The 23,865-nt window shown below is 55.6% G+C and overlaps 1 protein-coding gene across 7 annotated transcripts in view; it reads right to left on the bottom strand.

Annotated features, from left to right (window-relative positions):
• PTPRS (protein tyrosine phosphatase receptor type S) overlaps positions 1-22,351 on the bottom strand; it is a 161,920-nt gene extending 139,569 nt beyond the window's left edge. For 3 of the 7 annotated variants that reach the window (XM_056335720.1, XM_056335719.1, XM_056335721.1), the window contains exon 1: positions 22,188-22,350. The gene's annotated coding sequence lies outside the window, so the exon portion shown is untranslated. Of the gene's footprint in view, positions 1-18,405; positions 18,486-22,187 lie in introns of all 7 variants that reach the window. The other 4 variants (XM_056335722.1, XM_056335724.1, XM_056335715.1 and 1 more) reach the window with 3 other exon arrangements.
• Positions 22,352-23,865: the final 1,514 nt, after the last annotated feature.

The raw sequence follows: 23,865 nt of genomic DNA, 5'->3' as shown, positions 1-23,865 counted from the left end.
TGATTTCAAACAGCCGGCTGCAAAACTAACCCCAGCTTCCCCACCAGCTCTCAAGCCACTCGCTATGCTGCCTGGAGTGCCCATGGAGAGGTGCTGGCTTGGCCCTGGGTACACGGAGGTCTGTCTTGCTCTGCATCACGGGCAGCCATCACTGCACTGACACAGCAAAGCTGCTTCAGGTTCAGGGCCAACCCAACCCTGCTCCTAAATGAGCCTGAGCACCCCGCGCATCCCGGTTGTGCAGACAGAGCCGAGGAGGCAGCAGGAAACGTGCGACGGCACCAGAGAAGAACCAAAATTGCAGGTCCTACCTCCATCCCTTAGCTAACATCACCATTCCCCCCCTTCCTCAAGCACACTCAGCCCTACTTGCTTGTGCACGTGCTGCTGTCACCCAGCTCTTGGCCAAGGCCAGCCCTGAGGAATGTCTTTTTCCCCCATCCTCACCACACCACATCAATATTCAGCATTTTCCCCATCCCCTCTCCCCAAACACATCACACCCTTCTTCACCCTTCGCGGAGTGCTTCGACATCAGCCACTCAGCAGATATATTTTTTTTTTCCACCAAGTAATATCGAAATGATATTTATTAAATTTGCTCTCTAAGTCCCTCAATCTGCTCCATAATACAGTGAATCTGCGAGGTGGTTTCACTGATCCCGCCTCAATGAGACCAGATTAACAGAGATGATCCCGGCTTTGCGGCTCCCTCGTCCCGGGGAGGGTCAGAGGTTGTGTAGAGAGGCAAAACCTGCTGGCAGCGCCGCACCAGAGGAAATCATGTGGCCTCTGAACATGATTTCTGAGGTTAATTCCAGGTGGGAAGGAGGGAGCACTCAAGAGTGGACACGCAGCAACTTTTCAGTCTTCAGAAAACCCGTTTGGCTGTTTATTTCAGCCTCTTTTGCTATTATCTCCCTCCTCAAGTGCATTGATTGCACCTGCCCCCACCCTGCTCCCCAGCAAGAAGCCCATTAAATCTAAAGTTAGCTCCAGAAACGTTCATCAGATCCATTATCTCTGCATTCAGCTAAATTATGAAAATCATTACGATAAGGAGGCATGGAGCCTATTAGTTTCCTGGAGAGGATGCTTTACAATTTTTTTCCTTCTGCTTCCACATTTAATTACCTGAACTTTCATAGTATTTAATTCCATTTATTAAACCTTTAATATATAAAAACCAAAATAACAACAACAAAACCCACTGCTGGTTGCCTTTAGGAAGAGCCCAGAGCCAGGGCATGGAGCAGCCTCTGCTTCCCCCATCCCCTTCCCTGCTCAGGTTGCATCCTGCAGCCACACACGGACCCTCGCCAGTGAGCTGCAACTGTGCTCATGCAGGATGCATCCATTAATTACAAAATTAAGGATATGGCCTGGGGTCCATGCAAAGGGAAAGGGAGCAGTGCCAGGCCAGGGTCCTCCCATGGGGTCCCCCCAGCCGGGCTGGCCCCCAAGCCAGCTGCCAAGAGCTTTGCTACAACCTGGAGGAAGGACACCAAAAGCAGCAGGGTTGTGGAAATTCAGTTTTTATTTTTTTTTCTAAAATTGCAGGAGCACAGTTTAATCCACAATGCCACCACACCCAGAAAGCCCTCACAGGGCCAGTATTCCCACAGGTACACACACAGGGATCCTTGCTTGGTTATTGGTGTTATTTTTTTCGGACAGATGCTATTTTAGGACACGGATAGCAAGCCTATGGAAACAGCGAAACCCTCACACACTTCAAGCAAGGTCAGTCTGAAGCATTAGCATCTCCCTGGCTGCATTTTGCCTTCCCAGAGATGTTATTTAGCAATCTTGGTTACTATTAGAGCAGCATCTAAAATGCCCTTATCCCATAACATCAAATAAGCTGTAACCCTCATGCCGGGCTGTCTCTGCCATCTAAACAGGACAGAAACCAAAGAGTAAAACCAAAACCAGAGGCAGAGCCAGGGAAGAGCTTGGCACAGGGTCACCACCATGCCATGCGTGGAGGGGAAGATGCCAAGCTCAAGCCCAGCTGGTCCCCAAGACCACCACCACCCCAGGGCTGCAGATCCACATCCCTGGGAGTGCACAGGCACTCCCATATACAGCATCACCCAACACCTCCTTGCACGAGATTTCAATGTTTTGACAATTCAGGGACCACTAAAACTTTTCCCAAGAAGCTGCGGACGGTCGTGGAGCCCCTCATGAGCCGTTCATAGACCCTTTTCCCTAGCACTTGCAAGGCACAGTTTGCAAACGCCGCTGCCTTCAGGCCTGTCTCATCATGCATCCAAACAGGGCCCCACAGCTCGGAGCAGCGCAGTTTCTTCCCATCGACATCTCTTACAGGATTAAACCTCAAACTTGGCCTGCGTTTTGCATTTGGTTTTTAAATCAGGAATCACTCTGGAAAAGTAGCACCAGGAAGAAAAAAACAACTTGCTAAAGTGTTCCCCACAGCATATCCACATACTTTAATATAAAAAAGCTGCTGCTAATTTAAAAAACAAATGTTTAAGCAATCAAGCATGTTTATTTAATTTGTCCTTTCTGTGCCAGAGAAGGCCCCAGTCGCACGCAGTGGCTGCCACACGGTGTTACCGGGAGCGCTCATGGCGAGGTCCCCGCACACTGGGATGGGAGCAGCTTGGAGCCCCAACACAACCCGGCCCTCAAAGAGGAGATGGGCTCCTCCTGGCCCCCAGGAGAGGGTGTCTTGGGGTAGTCCAGCCTCAGACCTGCCACTCCGAGATGAAAACAGACATCCAGAGCCGAAGGACAGGACTTGGGATTCAACCCGTCGCTTACACCCAGCATGAACCAGATCATCTCTGTTCCTCCAAGAGCAGTGACATTTTAGCTCGTTTGCCATCACTGCAGGCTAATGTTTTTTCACTAAAATGACCACGTATCGTTCTGCTTGCAAAGAGGTGCAGGATGCACAGAGACAGGTACTGGGGAACCCAGAGCCCCACAACAAACCTTGCTGGAAAGGGGCAGGGGCTGCCTGGCCATGGTGAGACACCGCTGACCAGGGGTCCTTTCCACCCATGGGAGCTCACCACCAGCAGCTTAAAAATACAGCTTGCACTCCATTTAATTTAAATTATCTGAACACAGATCAACTCTTGATTTAAATATTCAGTGGTGCCGAGACAGGACCCATGAGCCATCTGGTAAGTGGGTTGGGAGCTTCATCCCCCACCAGGGAGCTCACCCTCAGCTCACCGGCCGCTTCGTCCTGCCTCATGGCCACGTTCCCCAATTAGCGCCAGCCACGGAGCCTGCATCTCTTACGGCAACCGTAAACTCGAAAGGGACTTTCCCCCCCTCTTCCCGAAGCCTTGCCAGCAGCGAGCTAAATCCAGATCTGCTCTTCACACCCACCCACAAGCTGGGGCAACCAGCAAAGGTTCATTAGCAGGAGGAGCCGCGTTCCTCTTGCTTTGAACATGAAAGCAGCCTGAAGGGGGATATTTTGTGGGGGAGGAGAATATTCATCAAAAAAACCCCACCCCAAAACATGGAGCGGCACACACGGCCTTCAGCCTCCTTGATGCCAACAGGGCTCCTGTGGACAAGGTTAAGGATGGAGCGTTACCAAACCAGGCAGGGGGGAGAAAGGTTTTTCTTCTCAAGCCATCTCTCAAGAGACCTCTGTCCACTCGAGCTGTGGGATGGGAGCGTCTACCTGCCCAGCTTTCCCTCTGGCCCCCACACCAGCGTGTTTGGGGCTGGCTCTTACACTCATTACAGCCATTTAACCTGCCATTTACATAGTTAATATTCCACAAAAGCAATGCAATACACACACAGCCCTACGCCAGTAAACAAAGAGCCCCATCTCCCAGCTGGGCAAACCCTCCATTTCTCTTGACACGGGAACCTGAACTGTTATCACTTGGCGTTAAATATCCCTCAAATAAATTGGCCAGGAGGAAAACTTCAGGGAGACGCAACAGCGGCAGATGGACAGCAGCCTCCCAAAACTGCATCCAGCTGTGGGAGGTCCCTGCCACCAGGCTGCAGGAGTATTTTGGATGCCACTGAACACAGGGGCTCAGTAGGGGACACACAACACTTGGTGTCCATGGGGGTTTGCTCTGCAGAGACAAGATCCAGAGGTGAGGATGCTCCTTCAGCCTTCCTGCACCATTAACTCTGCAATCAAGAGATTCTGGGTGCTTCCACAATGCGGTGCTTTATTCTCAATGTCAGAAGCCAAATGTTTTTTGGTTAACTTTGAAGAGCCAACACAGAGTAGCCAACAGCCCCAAGGAGCCAGGTAACGTTGGCTGCTGCTTTAAGCGAATCATCAGTAGCCCAAGGGAAGCTTGGTCTTCCTAAGTTCATGGCTGTCCCATGAAAACCTCATAGATGCACAGTGAGTTGAGGCCTGGATGCCTGATGAAGCACGGCTCCGTGTGTGCCCATTTCACAGATGAGAAACTTCAGGAATGAACTGGAAAAACAATGTTCCCTTGGTCTGCAGCAGAGAATGGAGCCTGCTCCCAACCATCCTCCCTCCAACAGCCACCACATGAGGCATTTCTCACCAGGCACGTGCTGGGCGCAGTTTCTGCAAAGCCCTGAGAACCCTCCAATAGCCCAAACTCACCAAGAAATGAGCAATAACAACAGGACAACGACACTATGGATAATCCAGATTTCTCACAGAGCCCAAAACACCGAAAAGGACCCAATTCTCAGAGCACAAGCAAGTCCCCAGAGAGGCTGGGGAGCCCTGTGCTGCTCTTGCCAATGCTGGAAAATCTCAGACCTGGATGGCAGATCAGGATCTCCTGTCCCACCACGGCACTGTCAGGAACAGCAATGTCTTGGGGAGGGAGTGGGAGCGCAAGAGCTTGAGTGAACCCGTCATAAGCAGGAACTCAATTTTGCCCATCATTATCGTTGGCTTTAACAAATAGCTTCTGGGGATGGCAGGTACTTTATTAATTTTTCCCCTGTACAGCGTGCAGGATGATTGAAGAAATCACTAGCCTGTTCATTTGTTTGCCTACCTGGCCCAAAATAACTAGCTATTTATTTTTAAACATCAGGATACATCAAATCCTCAAATCGAGGCAAAGGAACCAGGGAGAACATGCCACACGCATCCATGGCACTGGTGCCTGGGCAGGTGGTTTCGCCCCTTTCTCTGCATTGGGAAAAAAACCACATCCAAGTCTCCCAGTTGCACTGCAGACATGGGAAAATTGAATAAAGGGATTTTCTACCCCATTGGGTTTCTTCTGGCAGCCACGTTCTATGGGACTCACTCCCTGCTGTGCCTGAGCCTTGGTCTGCTTGAAGCCCAGGGATGGTTTGGACACCTCAGCCTCAAACACAGACCCTGGCCTTGGACTTTTCCGCACATCCCTGATGCTCAGGGAGGTGGGGACTTTCTGGGTGATGTTAGGACAGAAAAAATGGCAACGTGGTCATCAGGAACCAAATAATCTTGGAAGCTGCTTCTGTCTCTACCAGGTCTCCTGGAAGAACACAGCCATGGGAGACACCAGGCAGTGGCTCACAATGCAGCAGCACCTTGCTGAGTCCTCTCACACCCTTCCAAGACCCAAGCAAGATGTTTGCCACAGCCCCAAGCCCTCCTGGAGCCCTCTGAGGTCAGCAGCAAGCTGGGGCCAGCGCGGGTGCCAACGTCCTCATCAGAGCTGAAGCTCCTCTCCCGTCCCAATGGCCGTGGTTGCTCACACAGGAGGATTCAAGATTCGCTTTTTGCCCTCCCATGGGATTGCTCCAAGAGTGCTGAAGCACAAGGACTCATGTGACCAAAAAACCCGAGTTAATCAGCCCTCCCGAGGAAGTGTCACCAGGGCTGCCAGCCGGCTGTTTTGGCGGTGCTGGCCCGGCGGGGCGCATGGGCGGGAGGGAGCATCCAGCCCAACGACACCCGCGGGATGGAATGTCCCTTGTGCAGCTCCGCTTCGTAACAGCATCCCTCAGGGGAAGGAGCTTCTCAAGTCCCACAACCCCAGCAGAAATTACGCCAGGCAGCTTCAATATCCCCACCCTGTAGGACCCTACCGATGACCTTTTATTGCATATTTTAAGCTTCATCTCCGTTCTTTGTGGTTACTGAGAGTGTTTTCCATATGAGCAGGACTGGAGAGTCTTCCAGAGCCTGCAGCCATCCCACACTGCAGCCTGCTGAGCAGCCAAGCGAGACCTGCAAAACCCTAACGCAGGCTGCAAGCTGCCACAAGGACCACGTGGGCAGTGATGGATCTACCGAGGACTTACAGCAAAACCACTGCTGGGGACAGGCAAGGCGGAGGGAGCTGTAGCAGCCATGTGCCACAGCTGAGGGGACGCAGGGACAGAGAACAAGAGCAGCCGGCTCCAGCGCTGCCAGCATCACTGGGCTGGTGCAGGGTCCCCAAAGCCCCAAGGCAGCGGTGGCTGCTGCCTGCCACAGTTTGGCAGGGAGCTGGCTCTCCCCACGCACATTCACGCGCTCCACAGAGAGCCTTTTTTGTTTGTTTGCGTTCTTTAGAAAAAGAAAACGGGAAGGGAAGCAACTTCAAATTCTCCAGGGACCCAGGACTCTTTGCATCCATCCTCAGAGCAAGGTTAAATGCATTAAGTCTGAACAGAGCTTTCCAAGAGCCTGAAAGCAGAGGAAATGTCCTCCCCCTGCACACACACTCCCCAGGGATGACAGAAGGGACACAGGGGTGCACCTTCTACCTGCCATACACACGCACCACAAATAACACGACGCGCAGCATGCTATTTAAAAGTGGGTTCTGTGCAATAGTCTGCTGCACGTAGAGTCATGCCAGGCAGCGGCATGGGCTGGTGCCTGCCTCCCACCCTGGCCAGCGGGGCCTGGGCTCTGTGCAAACACGACAGGCTCGTGCCCAGGGCCGTGCACACCAAGCCTGGCAGCTGCTGCAGCGCTGCCCTGTCCAGACCTGTCCGGGCCCAGGCTGTGGTTTCTGCGGCAGAGTTGTTTGCATTGATCTTGCTTTGCCACTGTAGCATGCTAGGGTAAATCAGCACAGGGTAGCATCACCTCATCGACAGAGGCAGGCACAGACTCCACTTTCCCGGCTTGGGAGACAGAAACGGGAATTGCCACCTCGACCAGGCTGCACTGCAGCAGTGACACCTCAGCTGTCCCATGCCTGATGCAAAGACCCATCTCTTCCAAAAAGACCTCCAGAAATGCACTGCTGAAAATGCAGCAAATAATTACACACGGCTGTGTAACACCCCCCCAGCTCCTCCTCCCTGCGTCCCAGTTGCACTTTCCCTCCCTTTACCACCCTTTCCCTCCCTCTACCACCCTGTCTGATCCACCGCTGGCCACGGAGGGGCCCTGCCAGCTGACAGATGAAGCTTCAGGTTAACAAATCCAATTTGTCGGACACAAAAAGCCAAAGCATTTCATTTCTGCTGGCTTTTTCTTTATGAAATTGCTCAGACATGCAAGACGTGAAATGTCACCGTGTCACTTGGTGGCAGCTGAGGGCACGAAGCTGGAAAGGTCAAGAGAGGCTCTCCGAGAGCTGCCCCTGCTCAGCTCCAAGGGAAGGGGGATGAGGCAGACAGGGCCACCGAGGCCATCAGCCCATGCTGCCCAAGGTGCAAGCCCAGTGCTCCCAGTCCCATGAGCTCTCAGCAGAGTGCAGAGGGACGATAACATGAAGCACCAGAGGACAAGCACCACTCGCGATTGCAAACAAGCCTTGGCCCCCAAAACCCCCTCCACCACACTCCTCTCGACTCAGGGGCCAGCTGGGACCATCGCATTGCCCTGAGCTTCCCCACCTTGCTCTGACCACCCCGAGTAACAGAGGGCTCATTCTGCCTCTGCGATTCCCCAGAGCAAAATAACATAGCCAGGATGCTTAGCCAAGCTCTTGCATCCCAAAAGAATAAACAATCAACATGCACTATGGCAGATCTGCCCCAACAGCCAAGAAAGAGCCGTGCCACCAGCTGTCCCACCACAGGGTGGAAAATCCACTGCAAATCCCTCCCTGGAGGAGAGCAAAAGTTTGCACCCCGGAATGGTTTGGTTGTGGGACAACACTTGCTCGGAGCCTGCCAGTAACACTCCAAGCAGCTCCCTGTGCCCCAGCAGAGACCAGAACCAGTTCTCAGGTACCCCAGAGCCCCCGGGATGCTGCTCCGTTTTACCACAGGCAGTAACAGCAACAACAGACAAAGCCAAAGTGTTTTGCCCCCCCCCCCCCAGCCACTCAGGGCACCTGCTGCTTGGGCAGGACACCGTGGGAGCATCGGAGGCAGGGCAGAGCCCATGTTTACGGTATATGCTGGTGAACCACGCAACAGCGCTTTGCTCTGACCTCTGCCAAGCCGGGGCTCAGCGCAGGGATGCCCAGAAGGGCCAGCCACCCAGCAGGGCTCAGGGCACCCTGCCTCCAAACCAGAGGGACCCAAAAGCTGTGCCAGCACAGCGGGAGCCAGCCGCAGGGGCCATGGCCAGAGACGGGGCTGCGCTCCCCACCAAGACAATGCACGGGGCAGGGAGCGAGTGCTGCAGCTCCTGGTCACCCCTCCGGCCAGGAGGGAAGCTGAGACCTCCCCCCACGGGTGAATTTACAGCAGGGAACATACAGTTACAGACTGGCCGATGCCAGAGGCAAGGCAGAACAGAACACCCCACAGCGAGAGGGCCAGCCTGCAATCACAAAAGCACCTGAAAATGAGAACGGTTGGTGTTCGTTTGTTCCCAGGGTCAGAGCCGCCGAGTCCACCAGCAGCAGCTTTGTTGCAGACACCGCTCTGGTTGCGTGTTTAATTGCAGGAGTCTAGGGAGAAAATGAGCTGCCGCAGGTTTCTGTGCATCAGCCCCAGCCTCCCAGGGCTGGAGCCTCCCCGTGTGTTGATGCTGGCTGAAAAGGCACCTCTGCTCACACGCACTCACAGGGGGTCAGCAGCCGAGGTCAGCTGTAGCATCTCCATCCCTCCCACCAGCCTGCAGGCAAAAGGTTATGGGGATGTCGCACTGCTGGTTGACGTCTCAGGCTCTGTGTGACACTTGAAGCACAACAATGTGATGCAACATGGGAGCCCACGCTGGGGTTTCACACCCCTGTCCCAAAATGCCATACCCCCATCCCAGAGCACAGCAGGTACCAGCTGAGAGAGCAAAAGCTGCTTCCCACTCCGGCCTGCCAGGCTCGCTGGATGATTCCTGATCCGAGCAGTGGGAAAGGCTGCTGGCTTCTCTGCCTAAGACGCAGAGCAGGGATGCTGCACCAGTTTGTCTCTGGGGCACAAGGAAAAACAGAAACCAAGAGAAGCACTGCCAGGAGGGCCTGACCCAGGCAGCAGCATGCAGCCAGAGCCCAGAAGCAGAGAACAGGCAGACGTGACTTTGGTCAAGCTTGGCCGAGCAGTGCCCGCCAGCCCCATGCCCGGTGCTGCAGTACCCGTGGGAGAGACGCCACGAGCATCCATGGGGGTGAGATAGAACCTGGACTCTCCTGTGGCAGCAGGGAGCTCCCACTCCCACAGCACGGGGCTCCACCAAAGCTTTCCTGCATCTCCTGGGAGGGGGTGGCCATGGCACGGAGCCCCGCCAGGAAGAGCAGCACAGCCGGAGAGGGGGCAGCTGGCACTGAGCTGAGCAGCGGGGCTGCGCACCCCCTCCGCCGCCGAGCTGCACGGGCTGTTCCCGCACCTGGCGTCCCTTCCACCGCCTCCTTCCCAGCGGCATCCCCCGCGCACCCGTCTGCTGCCACCCGCTCCATCCTCCCCCACGCGCCTGCACTGAGCGCTCCCGGCTCATCCCATCCCGCCTGCCCCAAAGCTTTCTCAAGAGCCCCAAAACCCTTGCCGGAGCGGTGCTGCCAAGCAGCACCGTGGGTTTTCCCAGCTTTTGCCTAGTTGTGCCAAAGTACACTTTGAGAGACTCAATGGCAAGCAAGCACGTGCTCCCGGCATCAGCCAACTGCAGGCACAAGCGTGCCGAAGGGCACCTCTGTCCCGCACCCCACATCCGGAGGCTGTGATCGCAAGAGGAGCCAGGAGATGCACATACAGACCGAAAGGGATGGACAGACAGGACTCCATTTGATGCCCCTGCTTTCCGCACTGCCTTGACAGAGTGCACTGGGAAAGCAGTACAGCCATCTCGTGACTTAAAAAAGCCCAAGACCAGCAACTATCTACATAGGCAAGATTTCAGGATATGTTGTTTTTCCTCCCCCCCTCCTAAGAGCCTAATTAGGAAAGAAAAAAAATGGTTTCAAAATAAAGTGACTTGCAAAGAAAAATCCATGTTGAAAGTCTTGTTTTAATTTTATCCTAAAGATTAAAGCGCGCCATGGCGTGTTCTGGGGGCCTGATGCAAGTTCGGCATCACAAGCTCATCCAATACTTCCTAGAAAAACCTGCAATCAAGTCACCTATAAACACTCCTCGTGAGAAGGCTGAGAGGGATAGGAGGAGAGCAAGGCTCCCCAAGGCAAGCAGCACCTGAGACACTGCCAGACAGCCCCTGCCTCGAGAGCATCTGTCCTGCAGGAGCCAGGATGGAGAATGAAAAATTGAGGCACAACTAAGGGATATGACTCGCTCAAAGACATTGGAAAAAGTCAAGGGTAAGCCAAGAACAAAGCATTGGGCTGGAAGATCCAGTTACAAGACAACGCAGCCTAATTACAGCCTGGCTCTGGGTGGTTTTTAAGAGTGAAATACAAGCCTACGTGCTCCGGGGATTGAAGCGGCCAGACTGGCACTGGGGACGGCAGCTCTGGAGCGCACAGACCCCTCTGCCCTGCTGCCAAGCATTCTGCAGAAGAGCTCTGGGCAAGAGCTGAAGTGCTTGTCTCCAGGCTTCCCATCCCACCGGCACACACTGGGCATGGGCTGCTCCAGCAGCATGAGGCACTCGAGCATGCAGCAAGCTCACCCCTTTGAGGGGGCACCCGAAGACACACAGACGTGACCTACCTGGCCCCCCTGCTTTGCCCCAGCTCCCCTGGACACAAGCAGAGACCCAACCACATCACCTGTCCTTGGTAAGTGGGGACAGCCTGGTAACTGAAGCTCAGGATGAGGCAGGACATTGAGGACGATGTCGCAGGTGGGTCCTGACATGCAGCTCTGTGCACACACCTGGACCAGGAAGACCCCTGCCAGCTGCAAACACACCTCCAGGCATGAAAACTGCACCTCCTCTCTTCATCCCCTCCTCACTGCTCCTCACCCAGCCCAACATCCAGCTCCTTGCCAGGCTGGGCACACATCAGAGGGCCACGGCACCCATCTGGGCACCCACAACCCATGCAGCACACTCCCCAAGGCAGCCGGGATAAGAAGCCTTAGCTGCAAGGGCCATTACAATATTTAATATTTGCCTCTCTTACTTCTAAGAAACACTTCACTTCCTCCCCACCTCCTTACTTTTCCTCTTTCCAAAGCAACCTCACACCTATTTTTAGGTCAGCACATCTTGGAGCCACTGGATGGGTGCCATCCCCTGTATAACCTCCAACGGGAGAGGAAGCCAAGGGACGCTCATGCCCCCTGCACCGCTGGGGCAGCTGCTCCGCCTGGGGATTTTCAAGCTGCTTTGCAGACAGATGAAGGGATAAAGCATCAAAGTGGTCATCTTGCAGCTTGCAAGCAGATGCTGAGAGCGCTGGAGGTCTGTGGTCGTTCTCAAAACCCAGACGGCCTCACTGGGATCCCGGTACAGGGACCAGCAGCAAAGGCTTTAGGGCACGTAGTCCATGGGCAGCCCCAGGGGGGCTAAAATTGAGGTGCTGAAATGTGGTCAGGGCTGCTGGAGCTCCCTCCTCATCCTTCTCCAGGGAAGCAGGACAACATCGGAAGGACCCATAGCAATGGTGGCTCCTCCTTGGACTTTGCCATGACCTCCTGCCTCATGCCCAGCCCTGCTTGGAGCACAACAGCAGGTTTATCCTCGGCTTTTGAGGGTGCCAAGTTGTGCTTTGGGCTTTTGGAAAAAATAAATCTTCTTATCAGTATGGTGTAACAAGTACTTCCAGGGAGGAGTTAGCAGGGAACTCGGCTGCCCTTCTCAGGGCTCTGAGCAGGTCTGGAAGCAAAGCTAGAGTTTGCACATTACGGATGGACGGTGTCCGGCGACTCCAAATTCAGGGGGACTTTCCTCCTCCTGACAAGTTGTGCAACAGAACAGAAAGAGGCTGTGAGTCTCAGGGCCTGGATGCCGGAGAGGAGCAGAGGTAACAGGAAATCCCAAACCAGAGGAAAATTCAGCTTGTTCTGGGTCAAATACAGAGGAGGAAACGGAGGCACAAGCGGAGGTGCAGGGAGAGGAAAGCCCTTTCCAGAAGAGCGGCCTGAGGGGTCAAGTCTGTACAAGGCTTCTGGGGACTCACAACACTGATTCTGATGCCGTAAGTCAAAACCCCAGAGACAATCCGGGAGCTGGTTCGCCAAAACCTCCAGGGTCTTCCCCAAAAGGGGCTCAGAGGACAATTAGCCAACAACTCTCCCTGCTGAAGTCCCAACGGCACAGAGGACCAGCAGCTGCCATCTCCCACTGCTGTGCAGACAAAAAAAAAAATAATTCATCCTGGGTGCAGCAGACATCACCTCCTTGTTGGAACTGGTGGCCAAGGCCAGGAGCTGGCACACACCAGCCCACCCCACTGCTGAGCTCCCCTGGCCAGAGCTCTCCATGCAACCGCAGCCCCACCTCAGTGGTAAAACCAATTAAGAGAAGAATGAGACAAGCAGCACTTTGATGGATGCTCCCTGGCTGCTGGCACCGTGGGGACACAGAGGCTATCGTGGCTGTGCTACATGCCCTGAGTCCGCCCAGCATCACACCCCGCCTGCCAGCGGCTGAACCACTCCCAGGACTCCTGCTGGATCCTGCAGGCTCCCATCCTTGCTCCAGGCATGCAGGCAAAAGGGTTGAACGGCTTGTCCGAACCATACATGGCACATTCCTTGCTGCATGCAGGGCCACTGCCACCCCGGTAGCCTGTGGCACATCCCCTCCTGCCACAATCCAGCCGGGACAGCGGCTGGGATTTACCCCAGGGGGTGGGAGAGGTAGCCCGGCTGCCCAGTGTGGTGGGGGTTAAGCTGCATTGGAGTGTTGCCCTAAACCCCCAGCCGCGGGCAGGACAGGGGCTGCATCCAGGGGTCCCTCCAGAAATCCCTGGACAAGAAAGCATGGGCGGGTGCCAAGGACACCAGGTTACGTTGGAACCACCACCATTTTAGAGCCCCGAACAGAAACAGCCACGTACAAACACCACCAATACACCTGGGAAAAACAGAGTGGCTTCTTTATTTATCAAGCGATTCTCTACACCCAGGCAGGAGAGCAGGAACACATCCCCGAGGCACCCTCTCCCAGCTCCAAAAATGTATTCATTATCCCCAGGCGGCTTCTGGCAGGGCAGAGAGATCACTCTCCGATTAGAGATGTTTATCAGTAAGCTATAATGAAGGAGGGACACTGACACTGTGATGAATATTATATTTCAGGAAAATTTAAATGAAATGATCCATCATGCCCAGCAGAAGATCAGCAACACCTTCTGCCAAGCACCCGCACCGAGTGGAGCGGCTTCTCGACCGAGGCTCCGCTTTGGAGCCCTGCAGTCACCTTGGCTCTCCGCTCCTGAGGAAAAATAGCAGCAAGAGATAAAGAAAAGCACTTCGTATTTCCAAGGGCACACAGCGAAGCAGTAACGCTCGCTTGCAAGGGAGCCACAGTCTTCTCCAACACAGCAGTGAGATCTCCTTGCAGTGGCTCCGCCAAGGATGGGGACAGCCTGTGTTTCATTTACTTGGGCGAGTTCGGGTCCCAGCGTTTAGCATACCCAGAAATAGAGTGCCCTCGGAAACAGGACGTCATCCGGGCAGGATGCGGAGGGGAAGGGTTATGGAGCGGCTTTTCCCTTAAGTGAAATATTGCCGCCGGCTCAATGGAAGCAGAAGGTTTCGTCCCTCCTGGGAGGAAGCTATCAGAAACCACTCTCCCTCCAAGCGTGGCTAGTCCACGTTTTGCTACCTGTTGCATTTTCTAATCAGGCAAAACACTGGAAGAGTGTAAGACGACATTAAAAAGCAAGAGTGGGTGCAGCAGCATGCAAGGGATGGGGCGCCAGAAACGCTACAAGCTGCTGCAATCCAGACACGAATGCATTACACATTCATCTGAATTTTAAATACAGAGCATTATGACTGGCATCCTCACAACTGCCACAGCAGCCTCGGCACTACAGCTTTTATGGTAATTCACAGGGAGTTACCCACAAGGCACTGCAGAGATTTTCTTGGCAGCCATCCTAAACTAATTTTTATAGGTTAGTGTACAGTTATACATAAACGTTTAAGAAAAATAAAATGGCGACTCAGAGGGAAGGAGCTGAGTGGGAGGGTGCTGTGCCACTCCAGCACTAAATGCCGCAGGGCCAAGGCCTGTGCCACCACCAGCCACCCCATGCTGGGGACCAGAGGACAGGAACACCAGTTGGTTCACAAACTGGTTTGCACTTGGGCAAGGCTCATGCATTTGCCGCCAGGACGCCTAGCCCTCTGCATCGCTCCTGCACCTGTGCCTCTGGGCTCCACAGCATCCCCCTGCTCTTTGAGGGTGTTTGGCTCAGCCAGGTCACGCCTGGGCAGGAGACAGCTCTGCCACCACCCAGGCGGCCCATCGGGTGCCTGCCTTCAGGTATGGGTGCAGGGCTGTGCTCAGCCCCGATTCTCCCCTTCCCCCAGGTCACCCAGGGCACCTTGGGTGCGCTGGCCAGCTGCCTGGAAAGGACAGGATGAATCCCAGAGGACAACAATTCGTTGGTGGAAACCACAGCATCCTGAGAAAAACGTTTGATGTGCTTTGACAGCACATCCTCCCAGTCACCATCCCTGCCCACCCAGGGCCACCCCTCTGCCCCAGGCATGTCCCCTCCCGTGGGGAGGAAAGAACGGTTTGCCCCCCACCTGCCTGCTCCACCTCAGAGCTCCTGGCAGGACACGGCTCTGCCCATCACCTTTGCTTTCTGCACATCCTGAGCCGTGCTGGTTGGGTGACACGGGAACTTCACGTGGTGACTGGAAACTGCTGCTCAGCTTCCGACTGCCCTTTGCAGCCCACAGAGGAAAGAGTCAAAGCCACTGCCAGCGAGCAACAGCACCGCGGAAAACAAAGGAAAGAAGCAGAAGGAGGGAGGTCTTGATCGGTGCAAGCCAGTAGCAGCAGCCATCTCCATTTCACAGGAATCAGAGCAAACTCTTGATGATACCAGAGCTGAAGATTAGTTCTTTTAAAAAAAAATAAAATCCCAATTCCTGCAGATGTTGCACACATGCACACATATGCATTTGCAGCACAGCAAGCAGGCAGTCTGCCCACCTCTGCTGTCTTCACAAAAGCAAAATGGAGGGAAGCACCATCAGGACTTCTAAGGAAAGAACCTTTCACATTGCAATCATCTGTGGAATTACTAGCAACATGGATTTGGATACGGGGACACCACAAAGAAAAACAATTAAGCAACAGCTCAGAGGGAGAGATGCTGAGATACAACTCAAGCACCACAAAGGGTCAACACACTGCATTTCAGACAAGGCTGCTGTTTCCCTGAGATGAGATTATTGCATTTTGAAAAGTCACGCAGGGACCAGCACACTGTGCCCTCCCTCACCTTCCCATGATTTTTGATCCCAGCTCAGTGGTTGCAAGCAAGGGAGATCGAGAGCACCTGGCCTCCAGCCTGGTGCCTTCTGCACCCAGCACATGTGGTTACCCCATGTAACAGCATCACTTCACATGTCAACTGCCCACAAACAGAAATTAAAGGGCGGGGGCGGGGCAGGGGGGACGGGACACGACCCCTGAAAGCAGCACTATGTGAAGTTAGGGCATTTCTGAAGTTAGGATCTGGTGTATCTCAAGTCATCCCTCCATCAGGCGTGTTAATCCACCACCTCCCAGGAACACAGCAGCAGGTGCCGAAGACAGCAAATCATTCCTGAGGTCTGGGCAGACAGGCTTACCTCTTGTGCTCTTAAACTGGTTAACCAGAGGAAACTCAGCGCTCGAAAGCGGGACACCAGATGCATTCCCACCCTTCATGCCCCTACAGACCTACAGTCTGAGATGGCCAAGAGCCAAGCAGGGAGACAGCAGCGGGATGGGCAGGGTCCCCCAGGCACCGCGCTCCCCGCACATGGACTCACACACAGACACTTCGCTACTCAAACCCTAACAGGCTTAAAAATCCCCCCAGAGCGACAGATCCTTCTTGCAAACCACCCGCAGGACCCGCCACGCACTGCAGATCGTGGCTGCAGCCGAACCAGCCACAATCCACATCTCCTACTGCAGCCACGTGCTGCCGGCTGCCCTCCCACCTTCCGAATGGTGCCACCAAAACCCACCCGGCCTTCGGGTTCCCTGCCTGGTTAGGACATCCCTGCGAAGGTGGGAGCATCCTGGTCGCTTGTGGGGTCACAGCCAAACTGCAATGCCCTGGTGTGATGTAAACCAGTGCCGTACAGAGCGGTCACCTACAACACACGGCTGCGAACAAGTGATTCAGCTGCCGCTCTGCAAAAACAGCCCCAACACCACAGCAGGAGTGGAGACCTCCAGGAGCTGGGCAGAAACAGCCACAGGCTTCCTCCTAACCTAAACCATCCCACAGCCCTGATTTAATCTGATTTATGCAAATATTAAACCAATTTACGTGTGCACGTTGTATGAGTTGCCTGGCCCAGTTTAATTTGATCAGGTTTTAAACCTGTTTAGACAAACTGAGATCTGCTTTCTAATCTAAAGCTGCTCTTAAAACTGCACGGATGTTGCCAGGGAACTGGAGCACGGATGTGATGACAGAGCCTGTTTGTATGACCACACTCAAACTGCAATGGCCCCAGCTATGGCAGTGAAGGGAAGAACGGAATGCTAAAATTCCCATGTCTCTGAGCTGGCCACACAGCAGGGCTGCAAAACTCGGCTCCGCTCTGCCTGGAGCTTTCCAAACCCAGAGGAGTCCCAAACAGCCCAGGGCAGCAGCAGGCTGGCTGGGCTGGGACACAGCCATACTCGCTTTCCCGGAGCAGGGCACAGAAGTCCCTGATGGGGCCAAACAAGCCTCCCAGGGAAAAATCTCAGCATGGGGTCCTAAGGTGCCCCCCGTGCCCACAAGCTAAGCTGTCGTCCCCCTCATCACCACCCCTTTGCATCCAGAGACAGAGCAGAGCACCGCAAACCCCGGTGAAGATCTGCGCCTCCTTTAAAAACCTCAGGTGTGCACAGAGCTCACGCTGCATTCCTTGCACCCTGCTCCTTCTCACACCTGGACATCCTGGGCTGGGGGACACATCCCCTCCCTCTGCCCCGGCAGCACCTCCACCTCCTCCCTTGGCACCTGCGCCCTGCGCGCGTGGGAGCCACGCACAGCCCACCCACCCTTGGGAGCCGGTGGGAGACCAGGAGCCAAGAGGCTTCACAGATTAAACAAATAAGTTCAAAGAAACTCACACCTCCCAGCCAGCTCCTTATCAAGGGATGTCAAGAAGACAACACGGGCTGAAAATTACTTTTTTTTGGATGATGGTGGGGCTGCACCGGGACGTGGGCTCCACATGCAGGACATATGGCTCTGTGAGAGCTTGTTCAGGTGAGCAGCAAATAATCCGACAGCGCAGGCAGCTACTACGATGAGAATGCCAAGCTCGATAAATTACTAAGCCAAGACAATGATAACCGAACTAGAAAAAAAGAAGTTGAAGAGTATCATGTTGGATCAGACTTGGAGATCTGCAGGACAAATTTACAGTTTGCTAGGCTGATGTAAAAAAAAATAAATATATTGGTCAAGTTGTAAAGTAAACAATCAGAAAGAGGTCTAGAGAAAAAAAAAAGTCTAATAGAGCCCTCAGATTTTTCCAGCTTATCATGAAATAAACTTTGCAGAAAGGAGGCTGGCCTGAGCTTTACTGCTTCAGGGCTCACAATTTTAAGAATGACAATAATTTTAAAAATATAATAATACAGTTATAGCCAGAAGCTTCTCAGCCCAGCTGTTTTCTTCCCTTTCCAAATATCAAAACGTTCTGGGGATCCTGCCTGGAGCTACCAGCCTGGGGCAGAGCCCAGGACGCCCAGCCAGCCTCCGCACTCACAGCGGGAAGCAAAGAGCTCCATGGGCAGGGGGAGCTGGGCCCAGGGAAGGGACTATTGGAAGCAGAAAGTTCGGCACATTTTTCACGCTGCTGAAGCAACGATACTTCACTGGAGTCATTTGCAGATTTTCTTTTTTGGAGGAGAGAGTTATGAATAATATGCATGTTCTTCTCAACTCATATAAGAAGAATTTAAAGCTCAAAGTTCACCAAGTGTGGATTAAACTACTTAGCAGCACCTTTTTAATGGAACCGAGTAACCTCTCTCCTTACCATATGCTCGCACTGCCACACTGACTCGGGTTAGATCTGGCTTCACTTTATCTCTGTATCCTATGCTCGCAATTTTATCTCTGCAATGCAAGAGAAAAACTGTTTTAGTTGGGAACAGAGAGGGTTTAAATAAAATCCATACGCACTGGCAGGCCACAGGCAACATCTCGCATCCAGCGCAGCAACTCACCACCCACGCAACCTCACGTGCCACGTGCAAAAGCAGATAAACAGTTCAACATGTGTTTACTACCTTGAGTTGTTCAGCAACAAGGCGAGCAGCTGGATGGGACCCTCACCCTGCTCTGAGCTGGGCACTGCAGAGGGCATCCATCCCAACCCACCGCCAGCCACTGTATTTTGAGATCTCAAAGCAGCATCAGGTGGGACAGTCTCCCACCTCAACGACAGCTTTGGGGTCCCTAAATCCAAGCCCGCTGGACAAGCGCAGCAGGCAGGAGTTGCTCCTATGCTATGAAGGGTCACAAACATGCCCCTGCCTCAGTTTCTCCAGGGTGCAGCCACATCATCTCCTTGGACATCCCACCTGGCTGGACCTCAGGTGTCTCCTCTCCCTCAGCCCCACCGCTCCCCCCAAAGCAGCAGCATAAAGTGATAACAAGGACCCACCCTCATGGAGGCACATTTTGCCTCCTCTCTGTAGGCACTGCGTCACACATTCTCCAGCATCCAGACCAGAGGTGGAGCAACCCCCCATGCCCAGTGGGGCGAGACACCCCAGGAAGATGCTGCATTTACCCAACTCGCATTTATAAAACCCAGAGAGCACCAGGGACCGGGGGGACAGAGACCCAAGGGACCTGAACCCGTCCTGTCCACAAGGCTGATGCCAGAAGTCAACTACAAGAGGACTCGAGGACCCCCTGCCACCCATTACCTCCATCACCCCACACCCACGAATGGCTTTGCTGGGGGTGGAACCCCTCCCCATGGGCAGCCCCCCACGTTAGTGGCACAGCTTCAGCTGGAAGCTCCTCTTGCATTACTCAAAGTATGACTTTTTCCCCCATTTGAAATATGGGCCCTTACCACGCACAGGAAGGAGGAGAGTGCCAGCAAACCCGTTAATTTATAAGTCAATCTGGCAGGGAACAATTAACAGCTTTTCCCACCGTCAAGTTGGCAGGAGGAGGGGGGAACCTTCCCCCTAGGAAGGGCAGGAGGGTCCCCGCATCAGCACGGACGCGGCTCCATGCTTAGCACCCAGATGCTACTTTATTCCTCGCCCCCCCAGGACCTCTCGCACCCTGAGGGGACGAGCAGCCCTGTCCTCCGCAGCGGGACCCCCTTTAGGTCATGCCACCAGCTCCCCCAGCCCGGTGCAGGTATGCAACCCCAAAAACATGCTTTACAGGGGAAAATAAAATATTAACATATATATGTCAATCCATAATATTTTGCTGCTCAGGACACAAGTCCCTGTCCAAGCCGAGCTGCAGGCAGGAGGAGAAGCACAAGTGCCCGTGGGGAACGTCCCCTGCAAATTTGGCAGGGGGTTTGCCTGGGGAGGGGATGGGGGGAGGCTCCAGATGTGCAGCCCCTCACCCCCGTGGGGTGTCCGGGCTCAGAGGAAGGGCTGGACACCCACCCGCCCCCCCCAGCCCCAACCAAAACAGCTTTTTCTTCCCAATTGTAACGATCGCTTTTCCAAAAACAAAGCCTCCTGGGACTCAGAGAGGGCAAATGCCCAAAAAGCGGAGCTGCCCCCTGCCCTGGAGAGCACAGCGCCCATCCCCGCAGAGCCCAGCACCCCTCCCACAGGTGTCACCTCTTCACCAGCATTTTTCCCCCCCCTTACCCTACATTTGCACCATTTCCTTCCCCAGGAGGGACTGCAACAAGATCCTCCCAGTGAAACACAAACGCTATTAATCATTACTCTTTATTTTTTGGGGGGGTGGCGGGGTGCAGTTTACCCTCCATGTCACAGTTTTGGCTTGGGGACAGCTCTCGCCCACCGCAGGATGGCTCCAGGGCTCAGGATTTCAGCTGAAATCCCTGAGGGTGGATGGAAATCACCACCAGCTGCCCACCCCAGGGGCATCCCGCAGCCCCCCCGAGCCAGCTACACCTTGCAGGAGGCACAGGATTGGTGCAGCTGCCGCAAGGCAGGGGGACACCACCCCACCCCCAATTCCAATACAGGGTCTTGCGTAGTTTTGGGATGACCCATACCCTTCCTTGCTGCTGTCACCATCACCAGGCCACCACACAGTCAGGAGGAACAAGGTGAAACTCAGTTCCTGATGAGCTCCAGAGCTGGTGGTGAGGACAAGGCACGCCCCGGTGTCACCGGTGTTTGGGGTGGGGAGAGGGCAGCACCCCAGGGGGACAGAGCTGTGTCCCCAAGCTGCGACACTGCCCTGCTGGGAATGCTCCGATTCCTCCTCCAACACCTGCGCCCCGGCGATGCAGCTCCAGGAGCGACACCGGCTTGGCCACTGGAGCATCCCCGGCACACGCAGGTGGTGGGAGGTGGAAAAGCCACCAAGAGGGGACATGGGCCCTCGGCCACCCCCCGCCAGCACGGGTGGTCCCACAGTGCTGCTCCGCAGGAGCACAGCCCTTTGCTTGGGGGTGACACCACAACACCCATCCCAGGGGGCCGCACCCCGCACTGAGCACCCGCTGGAACCGCGGGCGGGAAGAGGCGGACAGGGGGGACCCAGGAGCAGCGCGGCAGCGATGGGGGGGCCCTGTCCGACAGGTGTCCCCCCCACCAGTGAACAGGCACCGGGATGGAGCGGGGAGCCCAGCCCAGGTACCGGGGCACCGCAGAGGGGCTCACCCTGGGGACCAGCACTGGGACGCGGGATGGAGCGGGGAGCCCAGCCCGGCGACTGGAGCAGGCGCCCGCCTGGCGGTGAACCGGTACCGGGATGCAGGATGGAGCAGGGAGCTCTGCCCAGTACCGGGGCATGGAGCATGTCCCCCCTCCCGGTGAACCGGCACTGTGATGCAGGACGGAGCACGGAGCTCAGCCCGGGTACCGGGGTATGGAGCAGACCCCCCGCGGTGAACCGGCACCGGGGATGTGGGATGGAGCGGGAAGCCCAGCCCAGTACCGGGATACGGAGCAGCCCTCCCCGGGAACCGGCACTGGGATGCGAGACGGAGCGGGGAGCCCAGCTCGGGCACCGGAGCCCAGCCCAGTACCGGGGCGCGGAGCCTGGCTCACGCCGCGGACCAGCACCGGGACGCGCCCCCGGCCCCCCCGGGCCAGCTGCCCCCCTCCCCGTGAGCCAGCGCGGCGCGGAGCCCCCAGCCCGGCTCTTCCTCACGTCCTCCCCCCGCCGCTGTAAGTGCCGGTGGGCCAGCGCGCCCCCTCCCTGCGCCCCCCGCTATAGCGCGGCCCCTTCCCCAGTGCAGCCCCCCCACCACATAACACGCCCCCAGGTCTCCGGTGCCACCCACCCGCACACCCCCTGCCCACTACAACGCGACCCCCACCCCCAACACCACCCGGCCGCACCCCCGGCAACGAGACCCCAACGCAGCTTGCCCGCACACCCCCCCAGCGACACCCCCCCGCTATAACGTCAGCCCTTGCCCCCAGCGCGAGCCACCTGCGCCCTTCTCGCACCGTGTCGCTACCCTGAGGCCCCCGCTATAACGCGACCCCTCCCCAGCACGACTCCCCCCCCCCCCCCCCCCCCCCCCGGCGCTCCCCCCTGCCCCGCTACAACGTGGCCCCGCAGCGACACCAGCGCCCCGCCAGCCACCGCCGCTACACCCCCGCTATACCGCGCCCCCCGCCGTACCTGCCGGCGCGGCCGCCCGCTCCCATGCTGGCCGGCGGAGGGGCGCGGAAGGGCCGCCGCGGCCGCCTTCCTCCTCCTCCTCCTCCGCCTCCTCCCTCCGCCTCCGCCCGGCGGCTGCGCTGGGCCCGCGGCGCGGGGACACTGCGGCGCGAGCTCCCGCCCGCCGCCGGCCACTCGCACAGGTGATGTCATTCCCTGAGCCGCCGCCGCCTGACGTCACCGCGGGGCGGGACCCCCCCCTCCCATCCCGGCCGAGGGAGGGGAAGGGGGGGCGGGCGCGGGGGGCGGCTGACGTCACCGCGGAGGCGAGGGGCGTGGCCGCGCCTTAAAGGCCCCCCGCGCACGTGGGCGCGGAGGCGCGAGGGCCGCGGGGAGGCGCAGCGCCGGGGGGCTCCGGGGGGCTCCGGCGGGGATGGGGGTCTTCCCGCTGCGCGCCGGCTGTTGCAGCCCGTTTCCCAGTGTGTCCCCCCTAGCGGGCGCGCCTCCATTACCTGCCGCCGAGGGTCCCCCCTCGCTGGGCTCCCATGGGCCACTGAGCCCAGCCGCGACCAACCGGGGACATCGACAGTCGTCCCCGACGCCCCTGGTAGCCAACCTGCTCCTGTGCGGCGCATTTGCCGCACTTGATGCGTTGCCAGTGTTCAGTGTGTTACCTGTGCGCAGCCGGTTTGCTCTGTGTGGCGCATACCTGCGATACAGATGTCACAGCTGACACTTCACACCTTCACTGTATTCCTCATATTCAATATAGTTCCTATGTTTAATGTATGCTCCATATGTCATACATTCTTCATATTCAATATATACACCATATTCAATATATTTACTGTTTTCAGTATAGTTCCAGTATTTAATATATTCCTCATACGCAATATATTCCCCATATTTAATATATTCTTCGTACTCAATATCTACCCCACATTCAATACTTTTGTTTCCCATATTCAATATGTTGTTCATATTCAATGTATTCATTCTATACGTTGAATATATTCCCTGTATTTAATATATTCTTCATATTCAATACTTTCCTCATATTCAATATATTCCCCATATTTAATATATTCTTCATACCCAATATCTACACCACAGCCAACATATTTATTTCCCATATTCCCCCTATTTAATACATAATACTCAATATATTCCCCCTATTTAATCTAATCCCCGTACTTAATAAATCCCCGTATCCAATATACGTCCCGCACCTGCTATTCCCACCTCAGTGCCTCGCCTGTCCCTCCCCTTGCTGTTCCCCATGGCCGCAGCCCCCTGCCAGGGACCGCCTGGCCCCACCGTGGCTGCTCTTCCCATCGCCAGACCCTGGTGCCCCCACAGCCCGCGCTGCCCTGTGATGCCCCCCCGTCTCTGACGGCCAAATAAAAAAATTAGCAAAAGAATGGCACAAATTTACCCCAAAGGATGGGAGGGGGGGGCAGGGGGGAGGAAAAGGAAAAAATACAATTTTTTCTCTTTTTCCTTTCCGGGGCCCGAATCCTTCTCAGTGGCGGAGCAGGTGGGTGCTCTCGCTCCAAGGGTGACCACCCCTCCCCCATCTGCTGCCCCGTGAACTTGACCTGATCCCCTCCTACACCTCCTAATACCGACCAAACGTCAGCCAAGCACCGAGTTTGGGCTGTTCCGGGAAAATCCAGCAGGAAAACGTTACCACTGCTGT

This window comes from Falco biarmicus, chromosome 4 (assembly GCF_023638135.1).
Source record: "Falco biarmicus isolate bFalBia1 chromosome 4, bFalBia1.pri, whole genome shotgun sequence".
NCBI classification, from domain to species: domain Eukaryota; kingdom Metazoa; phylum Chordata; class Aves; order Falconiformes; family Falconidae; genus Falco; species Falco biarmicus.
The sequence above is the reverse complement of the archived record's forward strand: the minus strand, read 5'-3'. Positions and strand labels throughout refer to the sequence as shown.